Here is a 14193-nt window from a genome sequence, read left to right as displayed (position 1 = left end):
GGGTCAGAGATAGAGAGAGACACAGAATTGGAAGCAGGCTCCAGGTTCCGAGCCATCAGCCCAGAGCCCGACGTGGGGCTCGAACTCATGGACTGCAAGATCGTGACCAGAGCTGAAGTTGGAAGCTTAACCGACTGAGTCACCCAGGCGCCCCAATACTCTATTTTTTAAAGTTTCTATTTAGACTCCAGTTAATTAACATACAGTGTCATATTAGTTTCAGGTGTACCATCCAATGATTCAACACTTCCATTCATCACGACAAGTGCTCATCATGACAAGTGCACTCCTTAAACCCCATCACCTGTTTCCCCCTTCCCCCTGCCCATCTCCCCTCTTGTTAACCATCACATTTTTGTTTGTGTCATTTTTTATAATTTCTATTTCTCTGTTCTCATTTTGTTCATGTATTATTTTCTTGATTTCTTTGAGTTGTCAATTTGTGTTTTCTTGTAGCTCACTGAGATTCCTTAAAACAGGTGTTTTGAATTTTTCATCTGGTAACTCATAGATCTTCATTTTGGGGAGGTCAGTTGCTGAAAAAAATATATTGTGCTCCTTTCATGATGTCATAATGTTTTCTTGATTTTTTTTCAGGTTCCTTGAAGCTGTGTGTTGCTGTGTTCACATTTGGAGAGGCAGTCACCTCCACCTGGCTTTGGGAAAGAGATGTCTTCACCAGTCAGCCTGGCTAGGGATTCTGAGGCTTAATCAGATCTTTCTTATGAATGCACCCACTCTACACTTCTTGTTTCCTCTTGAGAAGAAGTTTGGAGATTGTATGTTTTCTAGTGATCCTGCAGAGTCAGGTGCTGAGAGCCTTCTGTTTGTTTGCCTAGGGTGGTGCCCTGGAACGTTCAAGTTTGTGTGCCTTTTCCAAATCCTACAGAATTGGGCTGGTTTTCCATGCATGTTCTCTAGCTGTCTGCAAAGGCTCACACTTGCTGTCCATGGGAGGATGGGCAGGGAGCCAGCGACAGAAGAGGAGGGTAGGTGAGGTGCGTGAGCCACTGGGGGTGCCCATGGGCCACTGAGGGGTTCTGCAAGCAAGATGTACCCACTGGCTTGTGGGCAGGCTTCCTGATGGAGTCCCTGAAGTGCTAAGATCTAGTGAGTTCTGAGTCCTGATTGCTGTGTTCCCAGCCTTCCTCAACTCCTCAGCTTTGCAGATCACTTCACCATTCTGGGTGGATGAAGAAAGTAGTGGGCCTTTTGGGTAGCATCTCATACAACTGGGAAACCTGGGCACTCATTCACATGCTCTTACTTTACCACATGGGAGAAATCATTGGCTGGGGGGGGGTCTCTCTTGGCACTGAGCCGTACTGGCTACAGAGGGGTGATGTAGGTAAGGTCACTTTTTCAATGTGTCGATTGTGTTTTTTTGTCCAGTAGTGTGCTGGAACTTCTCCACTTGACTCATGGACTCCCACAAAGGTACTCTCATCCATGATTAATTGTCAAAATGGATATTCCCTGTGGGGAATAGTGGTAAGAACTCAATTCTGCCACCTTACCGGTGGTACACAATAATGAGTTTATTTCTCAAGCATCGTCACATGATACACACATCAGCTTTGGTTCTTTGGTGTTGGCTCCATTGTCAAATTCTGTGCATCAGCAGCTCCAGGAACGCATCTTAACCATCCATCCAGGAGGGGAAAGAACTCCCACGTTCACTTCTTAAGTTGGCTTTTATTTCACGATGGCTTATTATTATAATATCACATAATAAACAACAAATTTGAAGGAGTTTCATGAAGTGAGTAGTCATGTGCTATTGTTAGGATTTACTGGATTTGAAAATAAAGCTGTTTCTTCATTTTCAGCCTCTCAAGACAGCAAAAGACTCTCAAAGTAATGAGGGGCTACAAGGTAAAGATCAAATTGAGCACAGCAAGATGTTTCAGGGTAAAAATGAAGATAAGCATGTGACTATAAGATGCTTACTTGAGAATTTAGAAATATTTTAGGGCAATTTCTGTAGACCAGCGTTTCTTGACCTTGGTTCTATTGACTTTTGGGGATGGATAATTCCCTTTTGTAGGGAGCTCTTCTGTGCAGTATTGGATGTTTAGCATCATATGAGCTCTCTACTCACTATGTGACAGCTCCTCACCGCTTGTGAAAAACAAAAATGTCTCCAGACATTGCCACATGTTCTTCAGGCAACAGCAAAATCACTTCCAGTTGGGAGCCACTCTTGTAGACTCTTTCCTATAAATAAGGTTTTGTAGAGTGTTAAGGGTGATGTCCCATATACCCTGATTCTCAACCCAAGGTAGAGAAGAGCCTGTCTTAAGAGATTATAAGTTGATAAATAGGAAAACCACACAATTTGTAAACAAATTATATCAGCGCAGGCTGCAAGGGAAAGAGTTCAAAACCAAAAGCCTTTCAGCACTCAGCTTCCTAAGGTCCAAAGCAGGCTGAGGAAAGGACTCAGCTGAAAATGTGGGCCATTTGTTATGGAAAACAAGGAAATCGTTCTAGGAATAGAGCTTAGAGTTCAAAGAGTAGAGCCAGAACCACAGAGAGTCACTTTCAGGGAACAGAACTTGTCCGAATCAAAGTACAATGCACCTGGCTGGATTTCAGGGTTGTGAGGCCCCGTTTTGGTTAGGAGTGAAGCGACAGTTATCCCATGCCCTCGTTTCATGTTGGGTGTGAGGGGGCAGATCACTTGTATCATACAGGTCTTCATAAAGAAGAACCGTATTTGAGGTGTTGTCCTTGAGGGGTCTCATGCACACACAGACCCAACTGAGTAGGACCCCGGACCTTGAGCTGATGCTGTAATGGGATGAGACTTTGGGGTCTTGGTTGAGGGGGGGAGCATATCTTGTGTGGGGGAGGGATGAGACTTGTGGCCAGAGGGCAGACTGCACCAGGCCATATTTCCCAAAGACAGCTGCCACGATATCTCCCTTCCCACAATTCCCTTTTGCGGTGTAGACTTGCCACTACGACTTTGGGGCGGAACGTATTTCTAAACAGCTTTCAAACTGGGAGGCCCTGAGGCTTCTTTGTCAGAAAGCATGTGTTAGAAGTGATGCCATGGCAGTTCTGGGCATAGCCCTCAACGGACCGGATGGCTTCCTCTTCCCACTCCTTGGAAACCACTGCCATGTAAGAAATGTGGGACCACTACACTGGGACCACCTTTCTGTGAGAAGCCCAAACCACGTCAAGGGGCTGTGTGCGGACACTGGTCTGAGGCCGCAGCTGTGCTTCCGGTTTGACTGTCGCCATTTTGGATGGCCAGCCCAGATGAACCTCACCCTCTACTGCAACTGACGGGAGACGCAGGCAAGAACAGCTCAAGGAAGCCCAGTTGGCCCGTGGAATGACAAGAGTTAAGAATAAAATAGCACAATGATGAGACCATGGGTATCAGGTGCCTGGCACGTAGGAGGTGCTCAATGTGGCTGTGGTCACAACTACAAGGGACAGTTGCCTTGGTTTGCCCAGCACCAATCCCCCCTTGTACTTGTAACAGAGCTCCAGCTCCAGGGATGGACCCAGGCTTGGCCAGTAAGGATATTCCGTTTCCTTGGCCATAACGATTGGATTGCGATTGGAGATGTGGCTCGAGGCCAGAGAGACAATTCTGGAACATTGACAGAAGCTATTGAGAAAGAGAGGGTTGCTGTGTGGTCGGAACATGGGTTCAGCTGCAGGGACAGAGGCCCGGAATCACCATGGCTGAAATACCCCAATAATAGCTTCATCTGACTTGGTTTGGTGGCTCTGCCATCCGGAGCATGCAAGAGTCCTGGGTCTTGCCACCATTCCTAGGGTGTTGTTCTCATCCGCGGGTCCAAGATGGCTTTTCGTTGAAACCACTTTCCAAACAAGACGAGTGGTGGGATGCACACCTCTTCCTTGCAGGCTGTGGCCTGGGAGGCTTCCCACTTTGTTTCTGTGCACGTGTGACCGGCCAGAGCCTTTCCTTGTGCACCCAGTGCAACTATCAGCATTCGGGGGGAGGGGATTCAGAGAGCACATTCTAACGGTGGGTGGGATATAGGAGCCCTCAAGTGATAGTGCTGTACCCCGAACTAGTAACAACCAAGGACCATGACCCCTCCTGTCTGAAGGGTGAGGGGAGGAGGCAAGACAGGGAAAGACAGGTGGAGAGGGCTGTTGTGACAGGAAGTGTGAACTCTGGACAAGTAACACAGCCAGCTTGAGGCAGTGCCGACATGTGGGAGCTGGAGGAATAAATAATGTGACCACAGTTTCCTGCCGGAGCCTCTCACTGACCAGACCTTTCTAGAATACAGAGGGCAAGGCGAATCTGTGGCTGTTGCTCATGTAGAGCAGACAGCAGGGTGGAGAGCTATAACAAATAGGTCTGGAGGAGCTCACAGAAGATTCCAGCAGGCCTAGGTAGACAGTCAATAGGTAATTAGGTTTATGGGTTTTGCTCAAAATTGTATTCCAATGGGAGAAGGGGAAATGGACATTGAAAGGTGAGAAGCATATACATTCCCTTCCCCTCGGGGCTGCCAAGCTGGGAAGACTTGAGTCTGACAATGGCAGAAACCATTTGCTACCATGAATAGAAACCCTGGGGGGAGGAGGTGGCCAATGCAGAGGAGAGTAGAAGGCAAAGGTGGAGGCCAATTGATGGCAGATCAGAGTACCTTGACTGAGCTGTGTCTGAAGTCACTACCGCTGGACTTTTCAGTCAGGCGAGCCTGTACATTCTGTTCATTTCTCTTAATCTCATAGTAGCATTTCTGTTTGTTTGGCTGCATTCAGACACTCTAGAGCTTGTTCTGGGTTCTCTCCGACATTTATCTGGGATGGAAGCCAGACCACAGACTCCAGGCAGGAAAAGGCAAAACCAGGTGCCTCTGTCGTCGAGCCCTGTGCAAACAACCCAGCCATAGCTTCCCCTTCCTGCAGGCGATGTTTCTTTTACACCCAAGCAGACTGACAGCAATGACATCCGAGGACTCCTTTCTCATCCAGGGCCCTCAGGCAGAGGCTTTCTTTAATTTCCACTGAGAAGTTTAAGGGAATAAATGTTCCTAAGGCTGAGTGGGAGCCATCAGGCTTGTTTTGTTCTCTTTAGCATGTTACAACTTCTATCGATGACCTCACAGGGTTGGAATGGTCTACACCAGCTCTGCCAGGCTCTCCTGATGACAGTAGATGACTTCACAGGTGAAGAAGGCAGCATTGTCCTATGTCGAATGAAGCCCTTTGGCTTCCTAAGGTGTGACCACCCAAGGAGCCCCAACACATTCCTTCCTTCCATGCTTTCCATTATTTGGGCCCATATATAGGTGAAATGTCCCAAGATGTAGTCAGTGCCTGTGCTTGGACCTTTATCCAAGGTATCTGAACATAGGTGGCACCCCAAACCAATTAAGTGAGGGTCTCTGACACAGAGCCTGGACATCAGTATTTTTCTTGAGTTCCAATATGTAGGCAAGTTTGAGAGCCACTACTCCAAGCTCTGGTCACTTCCCGTCAGGTGGGGCTGCCCTCCCAGCCTTCCACCTCCACATCATTTGCCAGGGATCCTACTAACTCAGAACAGCTTCCTCTGAGGCCCCTACAGGCTTAGCTGGGACACAGACGAGTCCTAGCACCTCATTGACATGCATCTCCATGCTCCTGGCTGTGGTCCCCAATCCTGAGGATGGCTCTGATTCAAGGTGGAACCACTGGGACACCAGTATACTCCCTTGATCTGGATGAAACTGAAGGGGAAGATTTGAATCCAATTTTATACCAGAAGCTAATTCCAAATGGGAGGCTATAGTTGGGAATAAAATAAACTCAATAACAAGGCAAGGTCAGAGCACATCCGGTAACCCATGCCAAACTTTGGAAAGGTGGCCTCAAATCTTCTGAGGCCAATGCACAAGCCGTGGACCCAGGCCCAGGTGGGTCTCAATCTGCTAATTCTAAGGATTGCTGAGCCACACTGACCACTTCTGATCCCATAGGGATTAAAAGTATACTATGGATTGGGGTGCCTGGGTGGCTCAGTCGGTTAAGCGTCTGACTTCAGCTTGCGTCATGATCTCATGGTCCGTGAGTTCGGGCCCCGCATCAGGCTCTGTGCTGATAGCTCAGAGCCTGGAGCCTGCTTCGGATTCTGTGTCTCCCTCTCTATCTGCCCCTCCCCTGCTCATGCTCTGTCTCTCTCTGTCTCAAAAATAAAATAAAAAACATTAAAAAAAAAAAGCATACTATGGATGACTCTATGCCCACAAATTTGATGACTTAGATGGAATGGACAAATTTCTTGAAGGACACAACCTACCCAAACTCACACAAGGAGGCATAGATAATATGAATAGGTTTATGTCTATTAAAGAAGTTGAATCCATGATTAATAGCCTTCCGGGGAAAAAAGCCCCAGGCCCAGGTAGCTTGACTGGTGAAATCTACCAAACATTTAAGGAAGAAATGGTACCGATTTTCTACAATTGCTTCCAGCAAATAGAAGCAGGGGAACACATCTTAATTTATCCTATGAGGCAAATATTACCTTAATGCCAAGGCCAGATAAAGAGAGAGCAAGGATAGAAAACTACAAACTGATAACTCATGAACATAGGTGCGAATATCCTCCACAAAATATCAGCCAATGAGATCCAGCAATATATAACATGTACAAATGGAACAAAATGGCAGAAACTGACTCACACAAGTATAACCAACTTATCTGTCATGGGGCACAAATGAAGTACAGAGGAAAAAAGAAAGACTTTTCAACAAAGGGTGCTGGAACTACTGGACATTCACCTACAAACACAGAAACAACCTAGACAGAGATCTTACATCCTCCCCCCAAATTAGCTCAAAATGGGTCATAGACCTAAATGTAAAAAAATTTTTAGCATTTATCTATTTTGAGAAATAGAGACAGACTGTGAGTGGGAGAGGCACAGAGAGAGAGGGAGATACAGAATCTGAAGCAGGCTCCAGGCTCCGAGCCGTCAGCACAGAACCCGACGCGGGGCTGGAACTCTTGAACCGCGAGATCATGACCTGAGCTGAGGTCAAATGCTCAACTGACTGAGACACCCAGGTGCCCCTAAAATGTAAAATTCAAAAACTTCTAGAATATGACATAGGAGATTCTAAAGGACCTTGGATCTGGCAATGACGTTTAGATAAAACACCAGAAGTATGATCTGTGAAAGAAAGTAGAAGTTGGATTTCATTAAAATTTAAAACTTATGCTCTGAGAAAGACACTGTTAAGAGAACGAACAGACAAGCTGAGGACAGAGAAAAGGAATCTTTGCAAAGCACATATCTGATAAAGGACTCCGTGGAAATAAAGGAAGACAAACTAAGTGAGAAGAGGCAAAGACGATTTGTTCAAAGTTTGTTAGAGCAAGAGACATCATCATTCGTGTCTGACGGACACTCGACGGCAGACAGAGGAGCAGAAAAAGTTTCTTGTGGGAAATCGCAGGTCAGGCATGCAGCTCTGGCTGACCCTGACCGAGCCGGGGACGCAGGGCTCTAGAAGTGGGCATCCCACGGGGTTGCTCAGGGAAGCCTGTTTGGCTCTCTCTGATTGGTCCCAAGTTAGAAGTGGGACAAAAAGTAAGGAAGTGTCAGTTATAAATACAGTCTCGGCTTTGGACCTTTTGGGGTTGATGGCTACAGGGGTTAGTTTGGTTTCCTGGATTGTTGCTGGTGATGGTCTGACTTCCTGTAGGTCCGCCTTAGTGCAGGCCGGCTGCCATAGACCACGGCAGCTGCAGCTTGCGGGCCACAGTCCTGTTTTTATATATAGTCTGTCCCTTTGTATGTTCAGTCTCTCAATTCTGTCCCAAATATATACAGAAATCTTGCTCAGCAACCAGAACACAAAGATCCCGATTACAAATGAGCGGAAGGGTAAACAGGCAGCTCACCAAAGAAGACGTGCAGATGGCAGGAAGGACGCAGGCCCATCTCGTGTTACAGAACTGCAAATCAAAACAAAGAGATACCGCTACTCAGTCATTATCATGGCTAAAATAAAAAGGAACCTGGCAGCACTGAGTGCTGGCTAGGACGCGGAGCAGTGAGAACCCTTATTCGTGGCTGCTGGGAATGCAAAACGGCACAGCCGCTCTGGAAAGCAGTTCTGCGCTTTCTTACGAGCTAAACATAACGTTACGATACCAGCCAGTAACGGCAGCCTCAGCGTACAACCCCCTCAAACCACGCAAACCGGCACCTGCATGGTTAGGGCAGTTTTCATAGCATCACCCCAAACTGGAGGCAGTCAAGATTTCCTTCAGTCAGTGAGTGGATCAATTCCATACCGTGGAATATCATTCAGCCACGAAGAGGAATGAGCTGTCGAGTCATGAAAATACGAGAAGCCTTACATGCGTATCAACAAGTGAAAGAAGGCAGTCCGAAGGGTTGCACACTGTCTGATTCCAACCGTATGACATTCTGGAAAAGGAAAAACTATGCTCACTAAGTGGGTCAGTGGATGCGAGGTGCTTGGGGGAAGGGGGGGACTAATATTTGGAGTACAGGCAGGATCTGGGCGATCCTGTAGCCATGGGCATAGGACATCGTGCACTGGTCAAAACCCATAGAACTTCACAGCTCAGAGCGACCCTTCATGCACGCTAGTTAAAAGCCAACAGTTTAGGTTTAAGGCTGAAGGGCTCCCAGGAAGGGCTACACTCTGTGACGAGAGGATTTAACTGTGACGCACACATGTGGGATGGCCCCAGCGGAGGAGAGCGGGCGGGAAGGCGCTGGCCTAAGTAACTTGGGAAATGGGTGGGATCTGCAACACTCACAGCAGGAGAAATTGTCCCCAAGTACTCTGGGTGGTAAAGCTGCTGTCCCCGGGAGTCCAGGGGCACAGTCCCATGTCGCAGTATGTGTAGACAGACCGGATCAGTCTGTCTTGTCCGGGGGCAAATGGGAGTCAGAGTTCTCACATCGCAGGGAGAATTTACACAGAAGCAGAGTCAGGATGACCCGGGGGGTGTAGGTCGCAGGTGGAAACGTCAGCATGGCCTCGTGTTTAGCATGCTTTAGATACAAATGATCACTATGGAATTATTTACAGAGACATATCCATATGTGGATTAGCACACACGCACGTCTCTGTCGGCAGAGAGGCCGAGAAGCGATGCCACCCCAGCAGCAGTGAGCACACCCAGGGTCTGGCTCTTGGCTTCTAAGCACTCTTCTCCAGCCAATGGAACGAGTGCTCCTTGGAGAAATGGCGGACCCCGGGGCTGGGGCGGGAAATGCACAGGACGAGCCTATAGTAAGGAAGGGTGAGGAGGGGCTTCAACCAAGGAGCTCTTTGCCGAAGGGGGCATGCTATGTGATACAGGGCCCGGGGGCCAAATCTGGAACAATCCTAGCAAAACAAATAGTAACAGATTATGATCCAAACACTAACATAAATATCCTCGGGTCTAAACAGATTCAAATGACTGAGTAAGCAAATGGGGGAGGAGAGAGAAATCTCCACGCAGAAGAATTCCACGTAATTTATGCAGATGCTCCGCATCAAAGAGGTTCCTCAATCAAGGGACGGCCCATCCCTTAGGTGTGGGCCGCACAGAGTGACTTCCTTCCAGGGACAGTGTGGATGGGGCGGAAAGAGTCACTTTCCAGGGGAGAACCCCGACAGACACACCCCAGCCTGGTGACCGAGGCCCGCAGTGACACGTCATGTCGACCGTGTGCTCCCTCGAAGTGATGTGACCATCTCTGCGACAACTTCCCAGACCCACAGCACCAGCATCATGAGCAAGACATCAACTTCCAGCAGAATTTGGAAATACCTGACCAGTATTCCTCAAGATTGTCCAGGTCATCGGATCAAGGGGAGTCTGAGACCAACACCTCCCACTGCCGGGATGTTTTTACATACGCAGGGCAATTCCGGCACCAAACGTGTGGGGTTTTCCACACCAAGCAATCCCACAACGCTCTGCAGCCACCCAAGGGTGTCCTACGATTTAGTCTTGACGCTAATAACCTGGACAGGGTCAAGGGTCGGGTCCCACGTGATCGTCCCCGCTCCACACCCCAGGCACAAGTGCGGGCCACCCTGTACTCCTGACCGACCAGATACAAATCAGGGATTCCCGCGACCGCGTGCTGGGGTTCCGTCATTTGCTAGAACAGTTCACAGGATCCGGGGAAGCAAGTTCCCGTGGTTACTGGTTTACTCGAAGGGCTATCATGAAGGGCACGAGCAAACCGCCAGATAACTAGGCACCGAGGGCAAGACGCGGGAGGCCCCGAGAGAGCCAGCTCTGCCCTGTGGAGTTTGGGGCATGCCATGCTCTCGGCACGTGGACGCGGCCACCAACCAGGAAACTCTCTGAACCCGTTACTTAGGGTGGAGGCCCCATCACGTGGGCACGATCGATAGATTGAGTCACTGGCCATCGGGGACTGACTCCATCCCCACAATCCCCACACTGTCGCCTCCCCGGGGTCAGGGGCTGGAGGTCGCACTTGGTTCCTCAGGCCTCCAGCCCCCATCCTGGGGCTTTCTAGTGACTCCGGGGCCACCTCATTAACATGAAGTCAGGTATGACGGAGGGGGGTTTGCTTATTGCCAGTGGTGGCGGGCTAGAACATCTCGTGGCCCCGGGTGACCGTCAGTGCAGAGGGGCCCGGGGAGGCAGGCCGACTGAGGGTGACGAGGGGGACGTGGGATCCGGGGACACAGGAAGGCAGGGGAACTAGGGGACCTGGGTAAGGTATGGCTTCCAGTCAGCACTAACGAATCAGGGGTGGTTCGCTCATGGAGGCAGCGGGACCGCACGGACAGAAGGTTCCGGTGACGGGGAGACCGTGTGGGTCACGCGGGGGCCGTGCTCTGACTGCTCAGGTCTTCTGTCGAACTGCTCTACAAACTCCAGGCTGCCGGAAAGGACACGAAGTCCCTCTGCGGCCCTCGGGAAGGCCCGTTGCGTGAAATGTGGACTTTGTAAGTGAATTGTCTTTAAAGTTCAGTGCTGGGGAAACGCCCCTTTCCTCTGAGTTCAAGGAAGCGCGTCGTCAACGTGAGAGGAAGTTACCAACAGGCCCCCACGTCCCTTCCAGAGAGTCCACACCCTGAAGGTCCCCTCTCCTCAGGCCGCAGCGGGGACGGACCGCGGGAGGCGCAGATGGAAACCGCCCAGCCACGGGCTCCTGATGTGCAGGAAAGGGCATGACGCGCCACGCACGTGAATGTCACAATTGAAGGCATGCTTAAGTTGCAAGTGTCACCACCCGGGTCGGCCCCCCCCCCCGCCCCCCCCCCCCCGCCCAGGTCCCGCCAGGAACTGTAAATGGAGCCACTGTTTTCTTAAACCAACTGCCTCCGGTTTGGAAGTCAGGTTTCGACTCCCACCCGCCCATCACCCCTGCTTCGTTAACCGGGTTCCGTGTTTCCACGTGATTGGCTTGGCCGCCGTCCTGGGCGTGGCCTCCGCGGCTGCGTCCGGCCGGCTCGGGCCCACCGCGTCCCAGCTCAGCCCGGCCTCCGCTCGGCGACAGGTCTCGCCCCCCGTGGCTGTTGGGAGCCTCGCGCGCTGGCCGGCCACGCGGCTTTGTCCGACCTGGCGCGTCCCCCGTCTCCTCTTCAGGTTGTCTTGTTCGGAAGCGACGTCAAACCGACACCAAAGTGGTAAAAGCAGATGGAGCGCAGGGAGCGGCGCCTGGGTGGCCCCGCGGCCTGAGCGTCCGATCCTGATCTCGGCTCAGGTCGCGATCTCACGGTTTGTGAGTTCGAGCCCCGTGTTGGGCTCCGAGCTAACAGCTCGGAGCTTGCTTGGGATTCTCTCTCCCCCTCTCTTTCTGCTACTTCCCTGCGCGTGCCACTCTCTCTCTCTCTCTAAATAAATAAACTTAAAAATATAAATAGCACAGGAGACAGCCGCATACCCTTCATCAGATGCACCTATTTATTGCATTTGCACTATCATTTGCTCACTGTCACAAGCACGCCTAAGACTTCTGAACCCCTTGAGGATAACTGACACAGAGGGTGACCCTTCTTAAAATTTTTTTAAATGTTTACTTATTTTTGAGACAGAGAGAGACAAGAGTGTGAGTGGGGGATGGGCAGAGAGAGAGGGAGGCACAAAATCCGAGGCAGGCTCCAGGCTCTGAGCCATCAGCACAGGGCCCGATGCACGGCTCAAACTCACGGACTGTGAGATCATGACCTGAGCCGAAGTCGGACGCTCAACCGACTGAGCCACCCAGGCGCCCCAAGGGTGACCCTTTTTAGATGATTCCGCGTGATTCCTGAGAACGGGGGATTTATTGGTCTACGCGACCTCAGCGTGGGCACCGCTTCATAACTTTCTGGGACGTGTTCACCTTAACACACCATCATATTCCACACTCTGGTTGCTGTCCTGGACCGCACCTCTTCCCGCCCGCACGAGAGCGCTTTGGAGAGCGAGGGGCGTCCCGATGACCACGCGGGGGCCGCCTCCGGGTTCTCGCGTGCCCGCCCCCTGCGCCCCTGCAGACAGACCGACTGGCACAGACTCCTTGGGCCACACGTTGTAGACCCGTCTTCAGATAGTACGTGACGGTCCTGCCGTCGCCGCCCGACCCTTGACGTCGGTGGGAGGCCAGCGCAGGGGGACAAGAAGGTGTAGTTCTCCACGTGGGAGGAGACCCCTGTCTGGAGGCGCCCACCCCACCCACGGCCTCTCACGCCTGCTTCTGCTCCTGTCCCACCCCTGGGTCCCAGGTTTTGAGGGGGATTTGGTCCTCCTGGCTCCCCGGCACTTAAGACGAGCAGACCATCCTGGATTACCTGGTGGGTCCCAAATCCAATGACAGGTGTCCTTGTAGCGTATGGGGGAGAGACGGACCAAGGGGCCCGTGTGAAGGTGGAGGCAGTGTCTGGAAGGATCCAGGAGCCAGAAGGGGCAGAATGGACCGTCCCCTGGAGCCTCTGGAGGGAGCCGTGTTCTGCCGACACCTTGATGTCAGACCCCTGGCCTCCAGAACCGGGGGACGCATCTCTGTTGTCCGAGGCCCTCGGTCCGTGGCCACTCGTGACGCCGTCGGTGCAGAGCGACGCTACGTGCCCCAGGCCCTGCCCTCTGGGCTCCGAGGGTGACGGTGGGCCACGTAGGGTCACAGCCGGTGTGGCATGAAGGTGGCCGTGTGCACGGCGGGGGCGGCGGTGGGGGTGGGGCGCAGAGCACATGGCATCGTGGACTTCGGCCGCCACGAGGTGCCACGAGGCTCTGGAGCCTGTGTTTGTTTTCTGTGGACTCAGCCGCTATGGACCAGCAGCTGGGAGCCATCTGGGCGTCTGTGTCGTCGTTGTTGGGACACAGGCCTCGTTCCCTCGCCTCCAGCCGGCTCTGCGGAGTGAGCCCCGGGAAGGGCCCCGAAGGTCCTCGAGGAGGCGGGGCCTCGACTGGGCACCTCCGAACCTCTGGGCCCCCCGGCCTCCTTTGAGCCCCACGTCCCGTGGGTGCAGGGGCACGAGGGTAACAGGAGGGTCACGTGCCGGAGCCATAGGCGGGACCCGCTGAGGGCCACGGCAGACGGTGTCCGGCTCTCCCCGGGGCCCGGATCACAGGACAGGGGTCGGGAGGCCCTTCTCACAGGTAACGATACCCCCTACGCGAGCGGCCCTCCGGATCACATCTCTGTTACCCCCTCCCCGCAGCGGTGGCCCGTCTGCGGCAGCGTGGAGACCGGTAACCGGGGCTCAGGGCCACCAGTGACTTGTTTGCTGTCCCTGGGCTGTGAGTGGACGAGCCACGGCTGGCACAGGGTGTCCGTCCATGACAGTCCCAGGGAGAGGAGCAAGTGTCGGTGTTTTCCTGGTCTCGCTCCCCGAGGAGGGCTGAGAGTCAGAGCTGGCCTCACCAGGAAGTGATCTGGGGAAGCTGTGACCAGACTAGCAACGTGGGGCCACCGGGCTGACGCAGGGCCCTGACCCGGAGACAGCCGGCCAGACCCGTGGTCCCGGCTGCCCCCTGCAGACCCCAGCGGAGCTTTTGAGCCGGTGGGCCCTGGGACCCCCAGGCTGAGCCTCCCAGGGCCAGCCGATCAGAGGGCCCGGCAGATGATGGGGGATGACCACCAGAGCCCCTGGGGACAGGCGCAGGGCCTGGCCGTGTCTCTTTCGAACCCCTCCACCAGGCCCACGCAAACGAGGCACTGTGATGCCTTCAGTTTCTGGCCCAGCAGCCCTGGAGGGTGG

At 52.5% G+C, this 14193-nt stretch overlaps 1 long non-coding RNA gene across 1 annotated transcript; it reads right to left on the bottom strand.

The window, feature by feature from the left end:
- Window positions 1–1518: 1518 nt before the first annotated feature.
- LOC111560933 lies at window positions 1519–11242 on the bottom strand. The gene is made up of 3 exons (XR_006600041.1): window positions 8294–11242; window positions 7898–7951; window positions 1519–5717 (listed from the first exon to the last, which is right to left on the bottom strand). It is a non-coding gene; the product is annotated as an uncharacterized LOC111560933 (long non-coding RNA).
- Window positions 11243–14193: the final 2951 nt, after the last annotated feature.

Source organism: Felis catus, chromosome B3, assembly GCF_018350175.1.
Source record: "Felis catus isolate Fca126 chromosome B3, F.catus_Fca126_mat1.0, whole genome shotgun sequence".
NCBI lineage: Eukaryota > Metazoa > Chordata > Mammalia > Carnivora > Felidae > Felis > Felis catus.
This window is presented reverse-complemented; position numbering and strand designations above follow the sequence as displayed.